This window comes from Hyla sarda, chromosome 9 (assembly GCF_029499605.1).
Source record: "Hyla sarda isolate aHylSar1 chromosome 9, aHylSar1.hap1, whole genome shotgun sequence".
NCBI classification, from domain to species: domain Eukaryota; kingdom Metazoa; phylum Chordata; class Amphibia; order Anura; family Hylidae; genus Hyla; species Hyla sarda.
The window spans coordinates 165,909,737-165,921,030 of record NC_079197.1 but is presented as its reverse complement, the minus strand read 5'-3'; positions in this window follow the sequence as shown (position 1 = coordinate 165,921,030).

The window sequence follows — 11,294 nt, the reverse complement described above, 5'->3', positions numbered from 1 at the left end:
AGTCTACGGCACTACACTACTACCACTCACTACTCTACTGCAATACACTACTACCACTCACTAGTCTACTGCACTACACTAATACCACTCACTAGTCTACTGCACTACACTACTACCACTCACTAGTCTACTGCACTACTACCACTCACTAGTCTACTGCACTACACTACTACCACTCACTAGTCTACTGCACTACACTACTACCACTCACTAGTCTACTGCACTACACTACTACCAGACACTAGTCTACTGCACTACACTACTACCACTCTATAGTCTACTGTACTACACTAATACCACTCACTAGTCTACTGCACTACACTACTACTACTCACTAGTCTACTGCACTACACTACTACCACTCACTAGTCTACTGCACTACTCTACTACCACTCACTAGTCTACTTCACTACACTAATACCACTCACTAGTCTACTGCACTACACTACTACCTCACACTAGTCTACTGCACTACACTAATACCACTCACTAGTCTACTGCACTACACTACTACCACACACTAGTCTACTGCACTACACTACTACCACTCACTAGTCTAATGCACTACACTACTACCACTCACTAGTCTACTTCACTACACTTATACCACTCACTAGTCTACTACACTACACTTCTACCACACACTAGTCTACTGCACTACACTAATACCACACACTAGTCTACTGCACTACTGTTACGCCGAGCGCTCCGGGTCCCCGCTCCTCCCCGGAGCGCTCGCTTCACTCTCCCCGCTGCAGCGCCCCGGTCACATCCTCTGACCCGGGGCGCTGCGATTCCGCTGCCAGCCGGGATGCGATTCGCGATGCGGGTGGCGCCCGCTCGCGATGCGCACCCCGGCTCCCGTACCTGACTCGCTCTCCGTCTGTTCTGTCCCGGCGCGCGCGGCCCCGCTCCCTAGGGCGCGCGCGCGCCGGGTCTCTGCGATTTAAAGGGCCACTGCGCCGCTGATTGGCGCAGTGGTTCCAATTAGTGTGTTCACCTGTGCACTTCCCTATATCACCTCACTTCCCCTGCACTCCCTTGCCGGATCTTGTTGCCATTGTGCCAGTGAAAGCGTTCCTTGTGTGTTCCTAGCCTGTGTTCCAGACCTTCTGCCGTTGCCCCTGACTACGATCCTTGCTGCCTGCCCCGACCTTCTGCTACGTCCGACCTTGCTTCTGCCTACTCCCTTGTACCGCGCCTATCTTCAGCAGCCAGAGAGGTGAGCCGTTGCTAGTGGCTACGACCTGGTCACTACCGCCGCAGCAAGACCATCCCGCTTTGCGGCGGGCTCTGGTGAAAACCAGTAGTGGCTTAGAACCGGTCCACTAGCACGGTCCACGCCAATCCCTCTCTGGCACAGAGGATCCACTACCTGCCAGCCGGCATCGTGACAACTACACTACTACCACTCACTAGTCTAATGCACTACACTACTACCACTCACTTGTCTACTTCACTACACTTATACCACTCACTAGTCCACTACACTACACTACTACCACTCACTAGTCTACTGCACTACACTAATACCACTCTCTAGGCTACAGTAATACACTAATACCACTCACTAGTCTACTGCACTACACTAATACCACTCACTAGTCTACTGCACTACACTACTACCACACACTAGTCTACTGCACTACACTAATACCACTCTCTAGGCTACTGCACTACACTAATACCACTTACTAGTCTACTGCACTACACTAATACCACTCACTAGTCTACTGCACTACACTACTACCACACACTAGTCTACTGCACTACACTAATACCACACTGTAGGCTACTGCACTACACTAATACCACTCACTAGTCTACTGCACTACACTACTACCACTCACTAGTCTACTGCACTACACTAATACCACTCACTAGTCTACTGCACTACACTAATACCACTCACTAGTCTACTGTACTACACTAATACCACTCACTAATCTACTGCACTACACTAATACCACTCACTAGTCTACTGCACTACACTACTACCACACACTAGTCTACTGCACTACACTAATACCACTCTCTAGGCTACTGCACTACACTAATACCATTCACTAGTCTACTGCACTACACTAATACTACTCACTGGTCTACTGCACTACACTACTACCACACACTAGTCTACTGCACTACACTAATACCACTCACTAGTCTACTGCACTACACTAATACCACTCACTAGTCTACTGCACTACACTACTACCACTCACTAGTCTACTGCACTACACTACTACCACTCACTAGTCTACTGCACTACACTAATACCACTCACTAGTCTACTGCACTTCACTACTACCACACACTAGTCTACTGCACTACACTAATACCACTCTCTAGGCTACTGCACTACGCTAATACCACTCACTAGTCTACTGCACTACACTAATACCACTCACTAGTCTACTGCACTACACTAATACCACTCACTAGTCTACTGCACTACACTAATACCACTCTCTAGGCTACTGCACTACACTAATACCACTCACTAGTCTACTGCACTACACTACTACCACACACTAGTCTACTGCACTACACTAATACCACACTGTAGGCTACTGCACTACACTAATACCACTCACTAGTCTACTGCACTACACTACTACCACTCACTAGTCTACTGCACTACACTAATACCACTCACTAGTCTACTGCACTTCACTACTACCACACACTAGTCTACTGCACTACACTAATACCACTCTCTAGGCTACTGCACTACGCTAATACCACTCACTAGTCTACTGCACTACACTAATACCACTCACTAGTCTACTGCACTACACTAATACCACTCACTAGTCTACTGCACTACACTAATACCACTCTCTAGGCTACTGCATTACACTAATACCACTCACTAGTCTACTGCACTACACTACTACCACACACTAGTCTACTGCACTACACTAATACCACTCTGTAGGCTACTGCATTACACTAATACCACTCACTAGTCTACTGCACTACACTACTACCACACACTAGTCTACTGCACTACACTAATACCACTCTCTAGGCTACTGCACTACACTAATACCACTCACTAGTCTACTGCACTACACTACTACCACTCACTAGTCTACTGCACTACACTAATACCACTCTCTAGGCTACTGCGCTACACTAATACCACTCACTAGTCTACTGCACTACACTACTACCACTCACTAGTCTACTGCACTACACTACTACCACTCACTAGTCTACTGCACTACACTACTACCACTCACTAGTCTACTGCACTACACTACTACCACACACTAGTCTACTGCACTACACTAATACCACTCACTAGTCTAATGCACTTAGGGTTGCCACCTTTCCCTCAGAAAAATACCGGTCATGGGTGTGGCTATGTGGGGGTGGAGCTACAAAAGGGGAGGGGCCAGATTGCACAGGGGCTGAGGGATCAGGGGTTTAAGAAATGGCATAGGGGATTGGAGGAATACAATATATATGCGGGGGGAATTTTCCTATATCGCACAAAAAAATTTACATTTAGAGAATACCTACCAAAACCTTATTTATGCCAGCGGCGGCGGTAGTGGTGGTGCGCGACAGCAACGCTGGCTCTCTCTGATGACGAGTGACGTCCCCCTGCGCAACGTCAGATAAACAGGCTAATCAGACAGTATCACACATGACAGATTTAGATACACAGGCTCAGCAGACAGTATCACACATAACAGGATTAGATACACAGGCTCAGCAGACAGTATCACACATAACAGGATTAGATACACAGGCTCAGCAGACAGTATCACACATAACAGGATTAGATACACAGGCTCAGCAGACAGTATCACACATAACAGGATTAGATACACAGGCTCAGCAGACAGTATCACACATAACAGGATTAGATACACAGGCTCAGCAGATAGTATCCCACATGACAGATGTGGATATACAGGCTCAGCAGACAGTATCACACATGACAGGATTAGATGCACAGGCTCAGCATACAGTATCGCACATGACAGGATTAGATACACAGGCTCAGCAGCCAGTATCGCACATGACAGGATTAGATACACAGGCTCATATCCCACATGACAGATTTGGATATACAGGCTCAGCAGACAGTATCACACATGACAGGATTAGATACAGAGCGCAGCAGATAGTTTCACACATTAAAACATTAAATCAGTGTTTCCCAACCAGGATGCCTCCAGCTATTGCAAAACTACAACTCCCAGCATGCCCGGACAGCCAAAGGCTGTTTGGGCATGCTGGGGGTAATAGTTTTGCAACAGCTGGAGGCATCCTGGTTGGGAAACACTGCATTAAATACACAATTTTGCAGAGAGGTCTCACCAGTCTCTTGTCTTCACTTTCTCCTTTCCCCGGGCGGCTCCAGGTTAAGGAATGTCCGGGGTTGAGGAGGAATGGGGGGGGGGCAATTATTTATCCCATGGGGCCACATGAGAAACTAAAAATATTGTGGAGGGTCGGGTAGTTTTTCCCCAGATTAGGCAGCATTGTTGTCCCCCAGATCAGGCAGCATAGTTGTCCCCCAGATTAGGCAGCATAGTTGTCCCCCAGATTGGGCAGCATAGATGTAACCCAGATTAGGCAGCATAGTTGTCCCCCAGATTAGGAGCATAGTTGTCCCCCAGATTAGGAGCATAGTTGTCCCCCAGATTGGGCAGCATAGATGTAACCCAGATTAGGCAGCATAGTTGTCCCCCAGATTAGGAGCATAGTTGTCCCCCAGATTAGGAGCATAGTTGTCCCCCAGATTAGGCAGTATAGTTGTCCCCCAGATTAGGAGCATAGTTGTCCCCCAGATTAGGCAGCATAGTTGTCCCCCAGATTAGGCAGTATAGTTGTCCCCCAGATTAGGAGCATAGTTGTCCCCCAGATTAGGAGCATAGTTGTCCCCCAAATTAGGCAGCATAGTTGTCCCCCAGATTAGGCAGCATAGTTGTCCCCCAGATTAGGAGCATAGTTGTCCCCAGATTAGGCATCATAGTTGTCCCCCAGATTAGGAGCATAGTTGTCCCCAGATTAGGAGCATAGTTGTCCCCCAGATTAGGAGCATAGTTGTCCCCCAGATTAGGAGCATAGTTGTCCCCCAGATTAGGAGCATAGTTGTCCCCCAGATTAGGCAGCATAGTTGTCCCCCAGATTAGGAGCATAGTTGTCCCCCAGATTAGGCAGCATAGTTGTCCCCCAGATTAGGAGCATAGATGTCCCCCAGATTAGGAGCATAGTTGTCCCCCAGATTAGGCAGCATAGTTGTCCCCCAGATTAGGAGCATAGTTGTCCCCCAGATTAGGAGCATAGATGTCCCCCAGATTAGGCAGCATAGTTGTCCCCCAGATTAGGAGCATAGATGTCCCCCAGATTAGGAGCATAGTTGTCCCCAGATTAGGAGCATAGTTGTCCCCAGATTAGGCAGCATAGTTGTCCCCCAGATTAGGAGCATAGATGTCCCCCAGATTAGGAGCATAGTTGTCCCCAGATTAGGAGCATAGTTGTCCCCCAGATTAGGAGCATAGTTGTCCCCAGATTAGGAGCATAGTTGTCCCCAGATTAGGAGCATAGTTGTCCCCCAGATTAGGAGCATAGTTGTCCCCCAGATTAGGAGCATAGTTGTCCCCCAGATTAGGAGCATAGATGTCCCCCAGATTAGGAGCATAGTTGTCCCCAGATTAGGAGCATAGATGTCCCCCAGATTAGGAGCATAGTTGTCCCCAGATTAGGAGCATAGTTGTCCCCAGATTAGGCAGCATAGTTGTCCCCCAGATTAGGAGCATAGTTGTCCCCAGATTAGGAGCATAGTTGTCCCCCAGATTAGGAGCATAGTTGTCCCCAGATTAGGCAGCATAGTTGTCCCCCAGATTAGGAGCATAGTTGTCCCCCAGATTAGGAGCATAGTTGTCCCCCAGATTAGGAGCATAGATGTCCCCCAGATTAGGAGCATAGATGTCCCCCAGATTAGGAGCATAGTTGTCCCCAGATTAGGCAGCATAGATGTCCCCCAGATTAGGAGCATAGTTGTCCCCAGATTAGGCAGCATAGTTGTCCCCCAGATTAGGCAGTTTACCCCCCCCCCCCCCCACACACACACACACACATATACACACATACAGAGACACATACACAGACACATATATAAACAGACACATATATACACACAGACACATATATACACACAGACACATATATACACACAGACACATACACATATATACAGACACATATATACACACAGACACATATATACACACAGACACATATATACACACAGACACATACACATATATACAGACACATATATACACACACACATATATACACACAGACACATATATACACACAGACACATATATACACACAGACACACACATATATACAGACACATATATACACACAGACACATATATACACACAGACACATATATACACACAGACACATATATACACACAGAGACAGACACATATATACACACACACATATATACACACACACATATATACACACAGACACATATATACACACAGACACATATATACACACAGACACATATATACACAGACACTCACCCGCCCTGCGCTGCAGATGGAGACAGAATACACGGCCTCTCCCCTCCCTGCTCTGCCTATGGAGGGTTGTAAGACTGCACGGGGCAGAGAGAAGGCGGGGGAGGGGGAGAGAGGAGACAGGAGGCCACGCCCCCTCCCCAGCACTGTACAATCTCTTCCTGTCATCGCACAGAGCTCTCCCTGTCACAGGCTGCTGGTGTCAGACCTGGGCATTGTACGGTCGGTCATGAAAGCAGTGCTGTTCTGGGGATGCTGCTCCGTCCGCCCCTGTCAGTGAATGAAAAATACCGGCCATTGCATGGCCGGTATTTTTCATCCAAACTTACCGGCACAGCCCGAAATATAGGTGAAAATACCGGCTGTGCCGGTAAAATACCGGCAGGGTGGCAACCCTAAATGCACTACACTACTACCACTCACTAGTCTACTGCACTACACTAATACCACTCTCTAGTCTACTATACTGCACTACACTGATACCACTCACTAGTCTACTGCACTACACTAATACCACTCTCTAGTCTACTATACTGCACTACACTGATACCACTCACTAGTCTACTGCACTACACTACTACCACACACTAGTCTACTATACTGCACTACACTACTACCACTCATTGTGTGTAAGTACTGGGTAGATGCTATTTTCATGCCGATGCTCTTTGGGTGTGCCAGCAACACCTCAATAATCCCGCAGACCTGGCATTGTAAAGCTGTCACCACCAGAAATAGGACCATGATTACACTTAATAACACTGCAGACTGTCTCACCAGATCAGTGGCGTTGCGACCCGGGTGCGGGGGGTGCGGCCCGCACCGGGTGACACCAACCTAATGGGGTGACACCAAGATGCTCCGCAGCACCCCCCCCATCTGTGCCCGACCGGCCTCCCATCCGTCAGGAACCCATACCCCCCCCCCCCCCCCGCGCTGTGTGTGCGGTGCGCCCGTCCGTCAGCAAACCCCCTCTTTCACCTTCACTGTGCGCCCGACCGTCATCACACCCCTCACCTTCACCAGTACTGTGCCCGGCCTCCGCTCCCACGTCTGCGCCGGCCTGACGTCACACCGCATGGCCGCGCAGGAGGACGTGAGTTACGTCACTCGCACGGCGCCCGGTGAGAAGGAGCGCTGCGCTGGATGGGTGAGTGTGTGTGTCTGTCTCTCTGTCTGTCTGTCTCTATCTATGTTTGTGTGTGACAGTGTGTATGTGACTGTGTGTGTTTGTGTGACTCTCTGAGTGTGTGTGTGACTCTGTGTTTGTGCGACGCTGTGTGTGTGTGACTGTGTGACTCTGTGTGTGTGCCTGTGTGTGTCTCTCTGACTGTGTGTGTGTGTGTGTGTGTGTGTGTGTTTGTCCCTCTGTGTTGTATGTGTTTTTTTTTTATTGTGTGTGTGTGTGTGTGTGGGGAGGGGGGGGGGGGGGGTATGACCAGTGATCTATTGTGGGGAGACTTTGACCCATTGTGGGGAACCTGGAAGGGAACCTGCGGCCTAATGTGGGGAAACTACTACCAAATGTGCGGTGTCTATGCTACCTAATGTGGGGAGTCTGTGCTACCTAATGTGGGGAATCTGTGCTACCAAATGTGGGAAGTCTATGCTACCTTATGTGGGGAATCTATGCTACCGAATGTGGGGAATCTGTGCTACCTAATGTGGGGAAATTGCTACCTAATGTGGGGAAATTGCTACCTAATGTGGGGAAATTGCTACCTAATCTGGGGAAATTGCTACCTAATGTGGGGTAACTGGTACCTACCTAATGTGGGGGAACTGGTACCAAATGTGGGGAATCTATGCTGCCTAATGTGGGGAATAGATGCTACCTAATGTGGGGAAACTGCGACCTACCTAATGTGGGGGCACTGCTGCCTACCTAATGCTCCCCCCCCTGGCAGTAGCACCCTCATCATCCATCATCCACCAGCAACACCCCCCCCCCCCAGCAGCACCTCCATCAACATATCCTGATGGTGGATGATGGAGGTGCTCCTGCCAGGAGGATGATCCTGCCGATGGATGATGGGGGTGATACTGCCAGGGGGGATGGCCAGTAGCACCCTCATCATCCTCCAGCAACACCCCCCCAGTAGTAGCACCCCCATCATCCACTAGCAACACCACCAATACCCCCCTCCCGTGGTAATAGCATCAGCTAACGGATGTTGAGGGGTGTTACTTTGGTTGTGGTATTATATTCAGAGGGGGCAGTGTATGGCAAAGTTAGATTCAGAGGGCGCAGTTTGTGGTAGTATTATATTCAGAGGGCGCAGTTTGTGGTAGTATTATTAGAGATGAGCGAACTTACAGTAAATTCGATTCGTCACAAACTTCTCGGCTTGGCAGTTGATGACTTATCCTGCGTAAATTAGTTCAGCCTTCAGGTACTCCGGTGGGCTGAAAAAGGTGGATACAGTCCTAGGAAAGAGTCTCCTAGGTCTGTATCCACCTTTTCCAGCCCACGGGAGCACCTGAAAGCTGAACTAATTTACGCAGGATAAGGCATCAACTGCCGAGCAGAGAAGTTTGTGACGAGTTGAATTTACTGTAGTTTGCTCATCTCTAAGTATTATATTCAGAGGGTGCAGTGGGTGGTAGTATTATATTCCGAAGGTACAGTATGTGGCGGTATTATATTCAGGTGTACAGTATGTGGCAGATTTATATTCAGGGGTACAGTATGTGGCAGATTTATATTCAGAGGGTACAGTATGTGGCAGATTTATTTTCAGAGGGCGCAGTTTGTGGTAGTATTATATTCAGAGGGCGCAGTTTGTGGTAGTATTATATTCAGAGGGTATAGTGTGTGGCGGTATTATATTCAGGGGTACAGTATGTGGCAGATTTATATTCAGAGGGTACAGTATGTGTTGGTATTATATTCAGAATGTACAATGTGTTGTAGTATTATATTCAGGGGTACAGTATGTGGCAGATTTATATTCAGAGTGTACAGTATGTGTTGGTATTATATTCAGAATGTACAGTGTGTGGTAGTATTATATTCAGTGGGTATGGTGTATGGAAGGTTTATAATCAAAGAGTATAGTGTATAGTAGTATTATATTTAGAGGATACAGTGTCTGGCAGGTTTATAATAATACTTGTTTTCATATAGAGGATGAGAATGCGCTGACATAGTGAGGAGACGTCTGAGGAGCGTCACATTCTGCAGAGAGAAGTTTTAGCTGGAACAAGTCCTGGCGGTATGTACCATCTGAATTAGATAAGTGAAGACTATAGAGAAGACGTCACCTGTATCATTGTCCTCACTATGTCCTATCAGAGCTGTAGTCACTTGTCAGTTCTACAGTTAGGTCAGTGAAACTACAACTCCCAGCATAACCTCACCACTGCTCAAAGGGGTACTCTACTGGAAAAAAATAATTTTAATCAGCTGGTGCTACAAAGTTAAACAGATTTGTAAATTACTTCTATATAAAAATCTTAATCCTTCCAGTACTTATTAGCTACTGTATAAGCGATTCACAGGAAGTTATTTTCTTTTTTAATTTCTTTTCTGTCTGACCACAGTGCTCTCTGCTGACACCTCTGTCCATGTCAAGAACTGTCCATAGTAGGAGCAAATCCCCATAGCAAACCTATCCTGCTCTGGACAGTTCCTGACATGGACAGAGGTGTCAGCAAATAGCACTGTGGTCAGACTGGAAAGAACTACACAACTTCCTGTGGAGCATACACCAGCTTATAAGTACTGTAAGTATTAAGATTTTAAATAGAAGTAATTTAAAAATCTGTTTAACTTTCTGGCACCAGTTGATATAAAAGTAAATGTTTTCCAGTGGAGTACCCCTTTAAGTAATTCTGGGAGCTGTATATTTCAATGGTGAAAACTTCTTTAACACTTTCCTATTCTGTGGCAACTGGTATATCTGATTATTATACTGTAATTTCTCACAATGCGCTACAACAGTGGTGTCTGTCACAACAGGCTAAAAACTTACTGGGGGGAGGGGGTAGGTATGGGGTGACACCATTTTCTACCGCACCGGGTGACACCAACCCTAGCAACGCCACTGCACCAGATCAGTGGGCGCTTACAGGTAAACATACTGGAGATATATATATATATATATATATATATATATATATATATATATATATAATAGCATACTGTGTACAGTAGTGGTCTACAACCTGTGTCTAACTGGCTGAAACTACAATTCCCAGCATGAATTGTCAACCACAGGCTGTCCGGGCATGCTGGGAGTTGTAGTTTTGCAACAGCTGGAGGGCCATAGGCTGGAGAGCGCTGTTTAATTACTGGCCAGCCAGCTTTCCCAGTGTCCTGAGTGGCATATATATGAAAAGGGGCTTAACTTGAGGGGACACAGGATGGGTTCCTACCTTTCTTTAAAAAAAACAAATAAATACCGACTATGCTAATTTGCATAATTAATTATATATGCGTGACATCACAGGATACACATATGCAAAGGGAAATTTTGTCCTATTCTGACCCCTATATCTTTATTATTTCTCCTTATACGGCCTGTATAAGGGACCATTTTTTTGTGCCCCGATCTGTAGTTTTTAACAGGACCATTTTTGTTTTGATGGGACTTTTTGATCGCTTTTTTTAAATTAAATTCGGGAGTTGCAGTTAGTTACTAACTACAACTCCCAGCACGCCCTGATACAGCCTGTGGCTCTGCAGCTGCCCCAAACGAGGACTACAACTCCCAGCATGTCCTGAT